The sequence below is a fragment of the Centroberyx gerrardi genome, unplaced genomic scaffold (assembly GCF_048128805.1).
Source record: "Centroberyx gerrardi isolate f3 unplaced genomic scaffold, fCenGer3.hap1.cur.20231027 Scaffold_83, whole genome shotgun sequence".
NCBI classification, from domain to species: domain Eukaryota; kingdom Metazoa; phylum Chordata; class Actinopteri; order Beryciformes; family Berycidae; genus Centroberyx; species Centroberyx gerrardi.
In genome coordinates, this window is record NW_027605219.1 from 28,836 (window position 1) to 40,000 (window position 11,165).

Below are 11,165 nucleotides of genomic sequence, written 5' to 3' on the forward strand. Positions count from 1 at the left end.
TCTTCTTCTCTTCAGGTTCTGATTGGCTGCTAACGTGAAACAAACATAAGTCTGTTCTGGAGAAAAATAACTAAACTGTTGTTTGGGGTAACAGAGGTTTTTGAGATCAGTTTCCAGTTAGCAGCCAAAAACAACATCAGGTGCAGCAAGAGGTCAAAGGTCAAAAGTCAGTTCAGGGGTTTTACATATTACTGTCATACAACCATCATATAAAACAAAAGTTTTGCAGTGAGGAGAGGGAAATGATTCAGTACCCATGATGCAATGCCCCTCCCCTGACCTGAAGCCCCGCCCTGCTCCTGACCTGATGCCCCGCCCCTGACCTGAAGCCCCGCCCTGCTCCTGACCTGATGCCCCGCCCCTGACCTGAAGCCCCACCCTGCTCCTGACCTGATGCCCCGCCCCTAACATTATGCCCCGCCCCTGACCTGACGCCCCGCCCCACAGACTGGAACACTGTCAGGACAGTTTACAGAGAAACAGAAACCCAAAAATTAACAATCAGAGAGTTTGCCAATAAATAAATACAGACAAAAATCAATAAATAGATACATAGATGAATAAATCAGTTCATAATGAGGGTCTTTATGGCAAGGTGAGAAAATGGCACATTACTATTGCATTATGGGTAAATACAGAGCTGAGTTTCAGCCGCTATACAGTGAGAGGTTACGGTGCTAGCAAACATGCTATTTTACATTTCAAATGAAAACCAGGAAACAGTTTGCATCAGTTTGACCTGCAGCAGTGAGACAGGTGAGGATCACCTGACCTGCAGCAGTGAGACAGGTGAGTAACCTGACCTGCAGCAGTGAGACAGGTGAGGATCACCTGACCTGCAGCAGTGAGACAGGTGAGTAACCTGACCTGCAGCAGTGAGACAGGTGAGGATCACCTGACCTGCAGCAGTGAGACAGGTGAGGATCACCTGACCTGCAGCAGTGAGACAGGTGAGTAACCTGACCTGCAGCAGTGAGACAGGTGAGGATCACCTGACCTGCAGCAGTGAGACAGGTGAGTCACCTGACCTGCAGCAGTGAGACAGGTGAGTCACCTGACCTGCAGCAGTGAGACAGGTGAGGATCACCTAACCTGCAGCAGTGAGACAGGTGAGTCACCTGACCTGCAGCAGTGAGACAGGTGAGTCACCTGACCTACAGCAGTGAGACAGGTGAGGATCACCTGACCTGCAGCAGTGAGACAGGTGAGGATCACCTGACCTGCAGCAGTGAGACAGGTGAGTCACCTGACCTGCAGCAGTGATACAGGTGAGGATCACCTGACCTGCAGCAGTGAGACAGGTGAGGATCACCTGACCTCCAGCAGTGAGACAGGTGAGGATCACCTGACCTGCAGCAGTGAGACAGGTGAGGATCACCTGACCTGCAGCAGTGAGACAGGTGAGTAACCTGACCTGCAGCAGTGAGACAGGTGAGTCACCTGACCTGCAGCAGTGAGACAGGTGAGTCACCTGACCTACAGCAGTGAGACAGGTGAGGATCACCTGACCTGCAGCAGTGAGACAGGTGAGGATCACCTGACCTGCAGCAGTGAGACAGGTGAGGATCACCTGACCTGCAGCAGTGAGACAGGTGAGGATCAGAGGTTTACAGCTAACAGGAGTTTTGGAAACTGTCGGACCAAAGTGAAATTCCCTTTATGTAGATTCACAAAACAACAACTATCATGATACATTCCAAACATCATCATCATTCTAATAATAATAATTTATTATCATTATTATTATTATTATTATTATTATTATCATTATTATTAGACTGAGAACCAGTCTTCCAGATCTGATGCAAACTGTTGACAGAGTATTTTAGGAAACTTGTGTCTCCTTTTGTATCGTCATGAGGAGGGAGGAGCTGGAGGACAAATCAAACACACCTGGGCCAACCAACCAATCAAATGTCTGCTTCATCCTGCCCAGGTGCCAGGTGGGCGGGGCTTGTCTGTTTCAACAGCAGCATCTGATGGTTTTGGTGTTAGTTTGTGGTGAAGGTTCATGTGAGGTCAACCTGGTCACCTGGTTGCCATGGGAACACGGTGATGTGAGGACACGCCCCCTTTCTGTTTGAAACGTGAAGTATTCCAGCGGTGGAAGAGCAGGAAGGTTTATTTACAGTTTAATCGAATAAATGCTCATGAATCAAAAAAACATATCGGCTGTTGCTAAACCATGATGTGTGTGTGTGTGTGTGTGTGTGTGTGCGTGTGTGTGCGTGTGTGTGTGCTTGTGTGTGTGCGTGTGTGTGTGCTTGTGTGTGTGCGTGTGTGCGTGTGCGTGTGGTGTGAATGAATTATTTTAATGAGTAGGTTGTTTAGTGCAGAAATATCAGATCAGTATTTGGTTTTAGATCTACACTCGGTTTCCCATGAAACATCTGGGCACACCTGTCTGTCTGTCACCTGTCTGTCTCCATGGTTACTTGGTTGCCACGGATTCAGGTGAGTGAGGAACAACCTGCTGTCCGTCACACAGCAGCAGTTAGTTCAGTTTAGTTTAGTTTTTGCTGTGAAGCTGAGAAACATGGCAGACAGACAGACAGGCAGACAGACAGAGAGACAGACAGGCAGACAGACAGACAGGCAGACAGACAGGCAGACAGACAGACAGGCAGACAGACAGACAGGCAGACAGACAGACAGACAGACAGACAGACAGACAGACAGACAGACAGTCTCTTCTCTCCATCAGGATCTCTGAGTTTAAACAAACTGAAAGTGAAAACAGAAACAGAACAACCGGTGAAGAGTGTGATGCTAACGCTAGCTGCTCTGTTAGCTAGCTGTCCAACTGCCTGTTAACCTGGCTCACTGGCCCCGCCTCCTGTCAGACAGACAGGTTGGTGCAGACAGACAGATCAGCAGGGAAGACTCCTGGTGTCTCTGTATATATACATATATATTGTTGTGTGTGTGTGTGTGTGTGAGAGAGAGAGAGAGAGAGAGAGAGATAGAGAGAGAGAGAGACAGGTATAAGACTGTATCTGAATATGCAAACTGAATATGTGTGCATGCATGTGCAAGTGTAGATGTGTGTGTGTGTGTGTGTGTGTGTGTGTGTCTGTGTGTGTGTGTGTGTGTGTGTGTGTGTGTGTGTGTGTCTGTGTGTGTGTGTGTGTGTGTGTGTGTGTGTGTGTGCAGTAAATGCTCAGTTCTGTAAATGTCCACTACGTGGAGCTGCAGACAGTCTTCGTCCTTATTGACTCCTTGGTCTGAACTACATCTCCCACAATGCAGCAGTGGGTCCAGGCTTCAGTCCTGAAAGAGAGAAGAAGACAGAGGCAGCTGTCAGAGAGAACAGAATACTATAGAACAGAATAGAACAGAATAGAATAGAACAGAATAGAACAGAATAGAATAGAACAGAATAGAACAGAATAGAATAGAACAGAATAGAACAGAATAGAACAGAATAGAATAGAATAGAACAGAATAGAACAGAATAGAATAGAACAGAATAGAACAGAATAGAATAGAACAGAATAGAACAGAATAGAATAGAACAGAATAGAACAGAACAGAATAGAACAGAATAGAATAGAACAGAACAGAATAGAACAGAATAGAACAGAATAGAATAGAACAGAATAGAACAGAATAGAATAGAACAGAATAGAATAGAACAGAATAGAACAGAATAGAATAGAACAGAACACAATAGAATAGAACAGAATAGAACAGAATAGAATAGAACAAAATAGAACAGAATAGAATAGAATAGAACAGAATAGAATAGAACAGAATAGAACAGAATAGAATAGAACAGAATAGAATAGAACAGAACACAATAGAATAGAATAGAACAGAATAGAATAGAACAGAATAGAACAGAATAGAATAGAACAGAACAGAATAGAACAGAATAGAACAGAACAGAATAGAACAGAATAGAACAGAACACAATAGAATAGAATAGAACAGAATAGAATAGAACAGAATAGAACAGAATAGAATAGAACAGAATAGAATAGAACAGAACACAATAGAATAGAATAGAACAGAATAGAACAGAATAGAATAGAACAGAATAGAACAGAATAGAATAGAATAGAACAGAACAGAAAGAATAGAACAGAACAGAATAGAACAGAATAGAACAGAACACAATAGAATAGAATAGAACAGAGCAGAATAGAATAGAACAGAATAGAACTAAATAGAATAGAACAGAATAGAATAGAACAGAACAGAATAGAACAGAATAGAATAGAACAGAATAGAATAGAATAGAATAGAACAGAATAGAATAGAATAGAACAGAACAGAATAGAATAGAATAGAACAGAACAGAATAGAATAGAATAGAACAGAATAGAATAGAATAGAATAGAACAGAACAGAATAGAATAGAATAGAATAGAATAGAACAGAATAGAATAGAATAGAATAGAACAGAATAGAATAGAATAGAATAGAATAGAATAGAATCGAATAGAATAGAACAGAATAGAATAGAATAGAATAGAATAGAATAGAATAGAATAGAATAGAACAGAACAGAATAGAATAGAACAGAACAGAATAGAATAGAATAGAATAGAATAGAATAGAATAGAATATTGTGGACTGGTTGTCTCATCTGAATCTGAATCTGATCATTTCATCACTGATCAATCTGATTGATTTGGTGTTTAGATAACATCAGCTCGTTAGCTGAACATTCTGCATATCATTATCTACAGCCGACACATTGTTTTCCTCATATTTTCATTTTCCTTTTCTTTGATTTATTCTTTTATATTTTTTGGTTTATTCTCATTTCATTGATACTTTCAGTCTTTTGATTACCTTTGTATCAGATGTGTCTGTAGTGTGATGTGTCTGTAGTGTGATGTGTCTGTATGTGATGTGTCTGTAGTGTGATGTGTCTGTAGTGTGATGTGTCTGTATGTGATGTGTCTGTAGTGTGATGTGTCTGTGTGTGATGTGTCTGTAGTGTGATGTGTCTGTAGTGTGATGTGTCTGTAGTATGATGTGTCTGTAGTCTGATGTGTCTGTGTGTGATGTGTCTGTAGTCTGATGTGTCTGTAGTGTGATGTGTCTGTAGTATGATGTGTCTGTAGTCTGATGTGTCTGTGTGTGATGTGTCTGTAGTCTGATGTGTCTGTAGTGTGATGTGTCTGTATGTGATGTGTCTGTAGTGTGATGTGTCTGTAGTCTGATGTGTCTGTGTGTGATGTGTCTGTAGTCTGATGTGTCTGTAGTCTGATGTGTCTGTGTGTGATGTGTCTGTAGTGTGATGTGTCTGTAGTGTGATGTGTCTGTAGTATGATGTGTCTGTAGTCTGATGTGTCTGTGTGTGATGTGTCTGTAGTCTGATGTGTCTGTAGTCTGATGTGTCTGTAGTGTGATGTGTCTGTATGTGATGTGTCTGTAGTGTGATGTGTCTGTGTGATGTGTCTGTAGTCTGATGTGTCTGTAGTGTGATGTGTCTGTATGTGATGTGTCTGTAGTATGATGTGTCTGTAGTATGATGTGTCTGTAGTGTGATGTGTCTGTAGTGTGATGTGTCTGTATGTGATGTGTCTGTAGTGTGATGTGTCTGTAGTGTGATGTGTCTGTAGTATGATGTGTCTGTAGTATGATGTGTCTGTAGTGTGATGTGTCTGTAGTCTGATGTGTCTGTAGTGTGATGTGTCTGTATGTGATGTGTCTGTAGTGTGATGTGTCTGTAGTGTGATGTGTCTGTATGTGATGTGTCTGTAGTGTGATGTGTCTGTAGTATGATGTGTCTGTAGTGTGATGTGTCTGTATGTGATGTGTCTGTAGTGTGATGTGTCTGTAGTATGATGTGTCTGTAGTATGATGTGTCTGTAGCGTGATGTGTCTGTAGTGTGATGTGTCTGTAGCGTGATGTGTCTGTAGTGTGATGTGTCTGTAGCGTGATGTGTCTGTAGCGTGATGTGTCTGTAGTGTGATGTGTCTGTGTGTGATGTGTCTGTAGTGTGATGTGTCTGTAGTGTGATGTGTCTGTAGTCTGATGTGTCTGTAGTGTGATGTGTCTGTAGTGTGATGTGTCTGTAGTTTGATGTGTCTGTAGTGTGATGTGTCTGTAGTGTGATGTGTCTGTAGTGTGATGTGTCTGTAGTCTGATGTGTCTGTAGTGTGATGTGTCTGTAGTGTGATGTGTCTGTAGTTTGATGTGTCTGTGCGTGATGTGTCTGTAGTGTTATGTGTCTGTAGTGTAATGTGTCTGTAGTGTGATGTGTCTATAGTGTGATGTGTCTGTAGTCTGATGTGTCTGTGTGTGATGTGTCTGTGTGTGATGTGTCTGTAGTGTGATGTGTCTGTGATGTGTCTGTAGTGTGATGTGTCTTTAATGTGATGTCTGTGTGTGATGTGTCTGTAGTGTGATGTGTCTGTAGTGTGATGTGTCTGTAGTGTAATGTGTCTGTAGTGTTATGTGTCTGTAGTGTAATGTGTCTGTAGTGTGATGTGTCTGTGTGTGATGTGTCTGTAGTGTGATGTGTCTGTGATGTGTCTGTAGTGTGATGTGTCTGTAGTGTGATGTGTCTGTGTGTGATGTGTCTGTAGTGTGATGTGTCTGTAGTGTGATGTGTCTGTATGTGATGTGTCTGTAGTGTGATGTGTCTGTATGTGATGTGTCTGTGTGATGTGTCTGTATGTGATGTGTCTGTAGTGTGATGTGCCTGTAGTGTGATGTGTCTGTGTGATGTGTCTGTATGTGATGTGTCTGTGTGATGTGTCTGTGTGATGTGTCCGTAGTGTGATGTGCCTGTAGTGTGATGTGTCTGTAGTGTGATGTGTCTGTAGTCTAATGTGTCTGTAGTGTGATGTGTTTGTAGTGTGATGTGTCTGTAGTGTGATGTGTCTGTAGTGTGATGTGTTTGTAGTGTGATGTGTCTGTAGTGTGATGTGTCTGTAGTGTGATGTGTCTGTAGTGTGATGTGTTTGTAGTGTGATGTGTTTGTAGTGTGATGTGTCTGTAGTGTGATGTGTCTGTAGTCTGATGTGTCTGTTTGTGATGTGTCTGTTGTTTGATGTGTCTGTAGTGTGATGTGTTTGTAGTGTGATGTGTCTGTAGTGTGATGTGTCTGTAGTGTGATGTGTCTGTAGTGTGATGTGTCTGTAGTATGATGTGTCTGTAGTCTAATGTGTCTGTTTGTGATGTGTCTGTTGTTTGATGTGTCTGTAGTGTGATGTGTTTGTAGTGTGATGTGTCTGTAGTGTGATGTGTCTGTAGTGTGATGTGTCTGTAGTGTGATGTGTCTGTAGTATGATGTGTCTGTGTGATGTGTCTGTAGTGTGATGTGTCTGTAGTGTGATGTGTCTGTAGTGTGATGTGTCTGTAGCGTGATGTGTCTGTAGTGTGATGTGTCTGTAGTGTGATGTGTCTGTAGTGTGATGTGTCTGTAGTGTGATGTGTCTGTAGCGTGATGTGTCTGTAGTGTGATGTGTCTGTAGCGTGATGTGTCTGTAGCGTGATGTGTCTGTAGTGTGATGTGTCTGTAGTGTGATGTGTCTGTAGTGTGATGTGTCTGTAGTGTGATGTGTCTGTTACAGCAGCCGGTCCTGCTGCCAAGATCCAGTTTCCCCAGAGAGAGAGAGAGAGAGGGGGGGGGGGGGGGGCGTGCGAAGCAGGTTTATGCTATGCTCATGCTAGTTAGCATAGCACAGTTGTTAGCATAGCATAGCTTCTAATGTTATTGCAGAATGTTAGCATGGCCTTGCTCATTAGTGCAGCAATGATAATGAATTTTGCATAGCCTGTTAGCATAGCCTGTTAGCATAGCCTGTTAGCATAGCCTGTTAGCATAGCCTGTTAGCATAGCTTGTTAGCATAGCTTGTTAGTGTAACACTGCTTGCTAACAATATAGAGATGATGTAATGTGATGTAACACCCTCTGGCGGCCATGTTGGACGTTCACAGCTCTTGGTAACAACAGTCTGGAAAAGACCTGGTCTGATTATCAATACGCGTTCTTGTGCGCTCTTGTGTCCTCCGTGAGGTTTTTACATAATATCTAACCGCCGAAGCAAGATTCCAAATCAAAAGAACGACAGGACGGAGGACGGATAGAAACCCCGGAAGTTTCCTTGCCAACCTCAAAATATCGAGGATGCATCGGGTGGCGACTTGACCGACAAAAACAAATTTAAAGCCCCAAGATTCATTGTGACAACGGTGAGCAGCGCTGTAGTGCACCCTGCAGCACAGAGCCGGTTAACAGCTGAGGAAAGTAACAGCTGTGTGTCTTCATTAATCACACAGGTGATGTGAAGCACACCGTCCGTCTCAAATTACAAGGAAGCTTCTCTGCGCTTACTTTCATGAGAAGAACGTTCTCCACAAGACAACTTGGGAAGAACGTTCTCCACAAGACAACTTGGGAAGAACGTTCTCCACATGACAACTTGGGAAGAACGTTCTCCACATGACAACTTGGGAAGAACGTTCTCCACATGACAACTTGGGAAGAACGTTCTCCACATGACAACTTGGGAAGAACGTTCTCCACAAGACAACTTGGGAAGAACGTTCTCCACATGACAACTTGGGAAGAACGTTCTCCACAAGACAACTTGGGAAGAACGTTCTCCACAAGACAACTTGGGAAGAACGTTCTCCACAAGACAACTTGGGAAGAACGTTCTCCACAAGACAACTTGGGAAGAACGTTCTCCACATGACAACTTGGGAAGAACGTTCTCCACAAGACAACTTGGGAAGAACGTTCTCCACAAGACAACTTGGGAAGAACGTTCTCCACATGACAACTTGGGAAGAACGTTCTCCACAAGACAACTTGGGAAGAACGTTCTCCACAAGGACACAAGTATCGACTTGGCGTTCTTGGTTTTGATAATCAGCCCTGGTTCATTCCCACCTGATCAATTCATCACTGATCCACCTGATCAATTCATCACTGATTCACCTGATCAATTCATCACTGATTCACCTGATCAATTCATCACTGATTCACCTGATCAATTCATCACTGATTCACCTGATCAATTCATCACTTATCCACCTGATCAATTCATCACTGATCCACCTGATCAATTCATCACTGTTCCACCTGTATCCTGATCTTCATCCTGAACGTCCATCTGGTTCCACTCCATCATTCAGCTGAGATTTCCTTCTCGTGAACCGATCACTAGTGACTGACGTATCTGAACCGATCACTAGTGACTGATGTATCTGAACCGATCACTAGCGACAGACGTATCTGACCCGATCACTAGTGACCGATGTATCTGACCCGATCACTAGTGACTGATGTATCTGACCCGATCACTAGTGACCGACGTATCTGAACCGATCACTAGTGACTGATGTATCTGAACCGATCACTAGTGACCGACGTATCTGAACAGATCACTAGCGACAGACGTATCTGAACCGATCACTAGTGACTGATGTATCTGACCCGATCACTAGTGACTGATGTATTTGACCCGATCACTAGTGACTGATGTATCTGAACCGATCACTAGTGACCGACGTATCTGAACAGATCACTAGCGACAGACGTATCTGAACCGATCACTAGTGACCGATGTATCTGAACCGATCACTAGCGACAGACGTATCTGAACCGATCACTAGTGACTGATGTATCTGAACCGATCACTAGCGACAGACGTATCTGAACCGATCACTAGTGACAGACGTATCTGAACCGATCACTAGTGACTGACGTATCTGAACCGATCACTAGCGACAGACGTATCTGAACCGATCACTAGTGACTGATGTATCTGAACCGATCACTAGCGACAGACGTATCTGAACCGATCACTAGTGACTGACGTATCTGAACCGATCACTAGTGACTGACGTATCTGAACCGATCACTAGCGACAGACGTATCTGAACCGATCACTAGTGACTGACGTATCTGAACCGATCACTAGTGACTGACGTATCTGACCCGATCACTAGTGACTGACGTATCTGAACCGATCACTAGTGACTGACGTATCTGACCCGATCACTAGTGACTGACGTATCTGAACCGATCACTAGCGACAGACGTATCTGAACCGATCACTAGTGACTGATGTATCTGAACCGATCACTAGCGACAGACGTATCTGACCCGATCACTAGTGACTGATGTATCTGACCCGATCACTAGTGACTGATGTATCTGAACCGACCACTAGTGACTGATGTATCTGACCCGATCACTAGTGACTGATGTATCTGAACCGATCACTAGCGACAGACGTATCTGACCCGATCACTAGTGACCGATGTATCTGACCCGATCACTAGTGACTGATGTATCTGACCCGATCACTAGTGACCGACGTATCTGAACCGATCACTAGTGACTGATGTATCTGAACCGATCACTAGTGACCGACGTATCTGAACAGATCACTAGCGACAGACGTATCTGAACAGATCACTAGTGACTGATGTATCTGACCCGATCACTAGTGACTGATGTATTTGACCCGATCACTAGTGACTGATGTATCTGAACCGATCACTAGTGACGACGTATCTGAACCGATCACTAGTGACAGACGTATCGGTCGCTCTGACGTCACTTCAGTTGGCTCGATTGTTTCTCGGAGCGAGAACAAGCCGCTGACTAGAGAAACAGCAGACTCTCTGATCGCTCCACAAAATCTGAAGAGTGGAGGGACGAGATTCAGGAGTCTGGAACCAGGTTAATCCACCTGATCGATTCATCACTGATCCACCTGATCAACACTTCACTGATCTGTCTTATCAATACATAACTGATACATCTGAAGGATGAAATGGCTGAAGGACTAAAGAGTTCAGTTCTACAGTGTTTCTCCATGATGAGACTCAGCTGCTGCAGCAGGTTGGACATGAAGCTGTAAAGACTCTTTGGTCTGTTAGCTTAGCATAGCATTGCTTGGAGGGAGTAGCATAGCATCTTGAAATGAACAGACGATGTAAACAGGAAGCTAGCTAGTTCAAACCAGTTTGAACTGTGAACTCTTCCTGTTTGGTGTTGTGAACCTAAAGGTTGTTGGTTGGACTTTTATTCCCATGTGACCTGGCTGCTGGTAAAATGTAAACATGAAGTTGTTTACGTTGACATGCACAAATCAGCCTCGAGCTAGCCAGTTAGTGCAGAGTAGCAGCAGCCAATCAGCATCCAGCCTGAGACTCCGCCTTATCTAGCATCATCAGCGGGGG

General features: G+C 43.6%; 1 protein-coding gene across 1 annotated transcript in view; it reads right to left on the reverse strand.

Annotated features, from left to right (window-relative positions):
* Window positions 1–1,823: 1,823 nt before the first annotated feature.
* LOC139929166 (protein 4.1-like) overlaps window positions 1,824–11,165 on the reverse strand; it is a 49,854-nt gene continuing 40,512 nt past the window's right edge. Inside the window, exon 25 of the mRNA XM_078282346.1 lies at window positions 1,824–2,076. The gene's annotated coding sequence lies outside the window, so the exon portion shown is untranslated. The remainder of the gene's footprint in view (window positions 2,077–11,165) is intronic.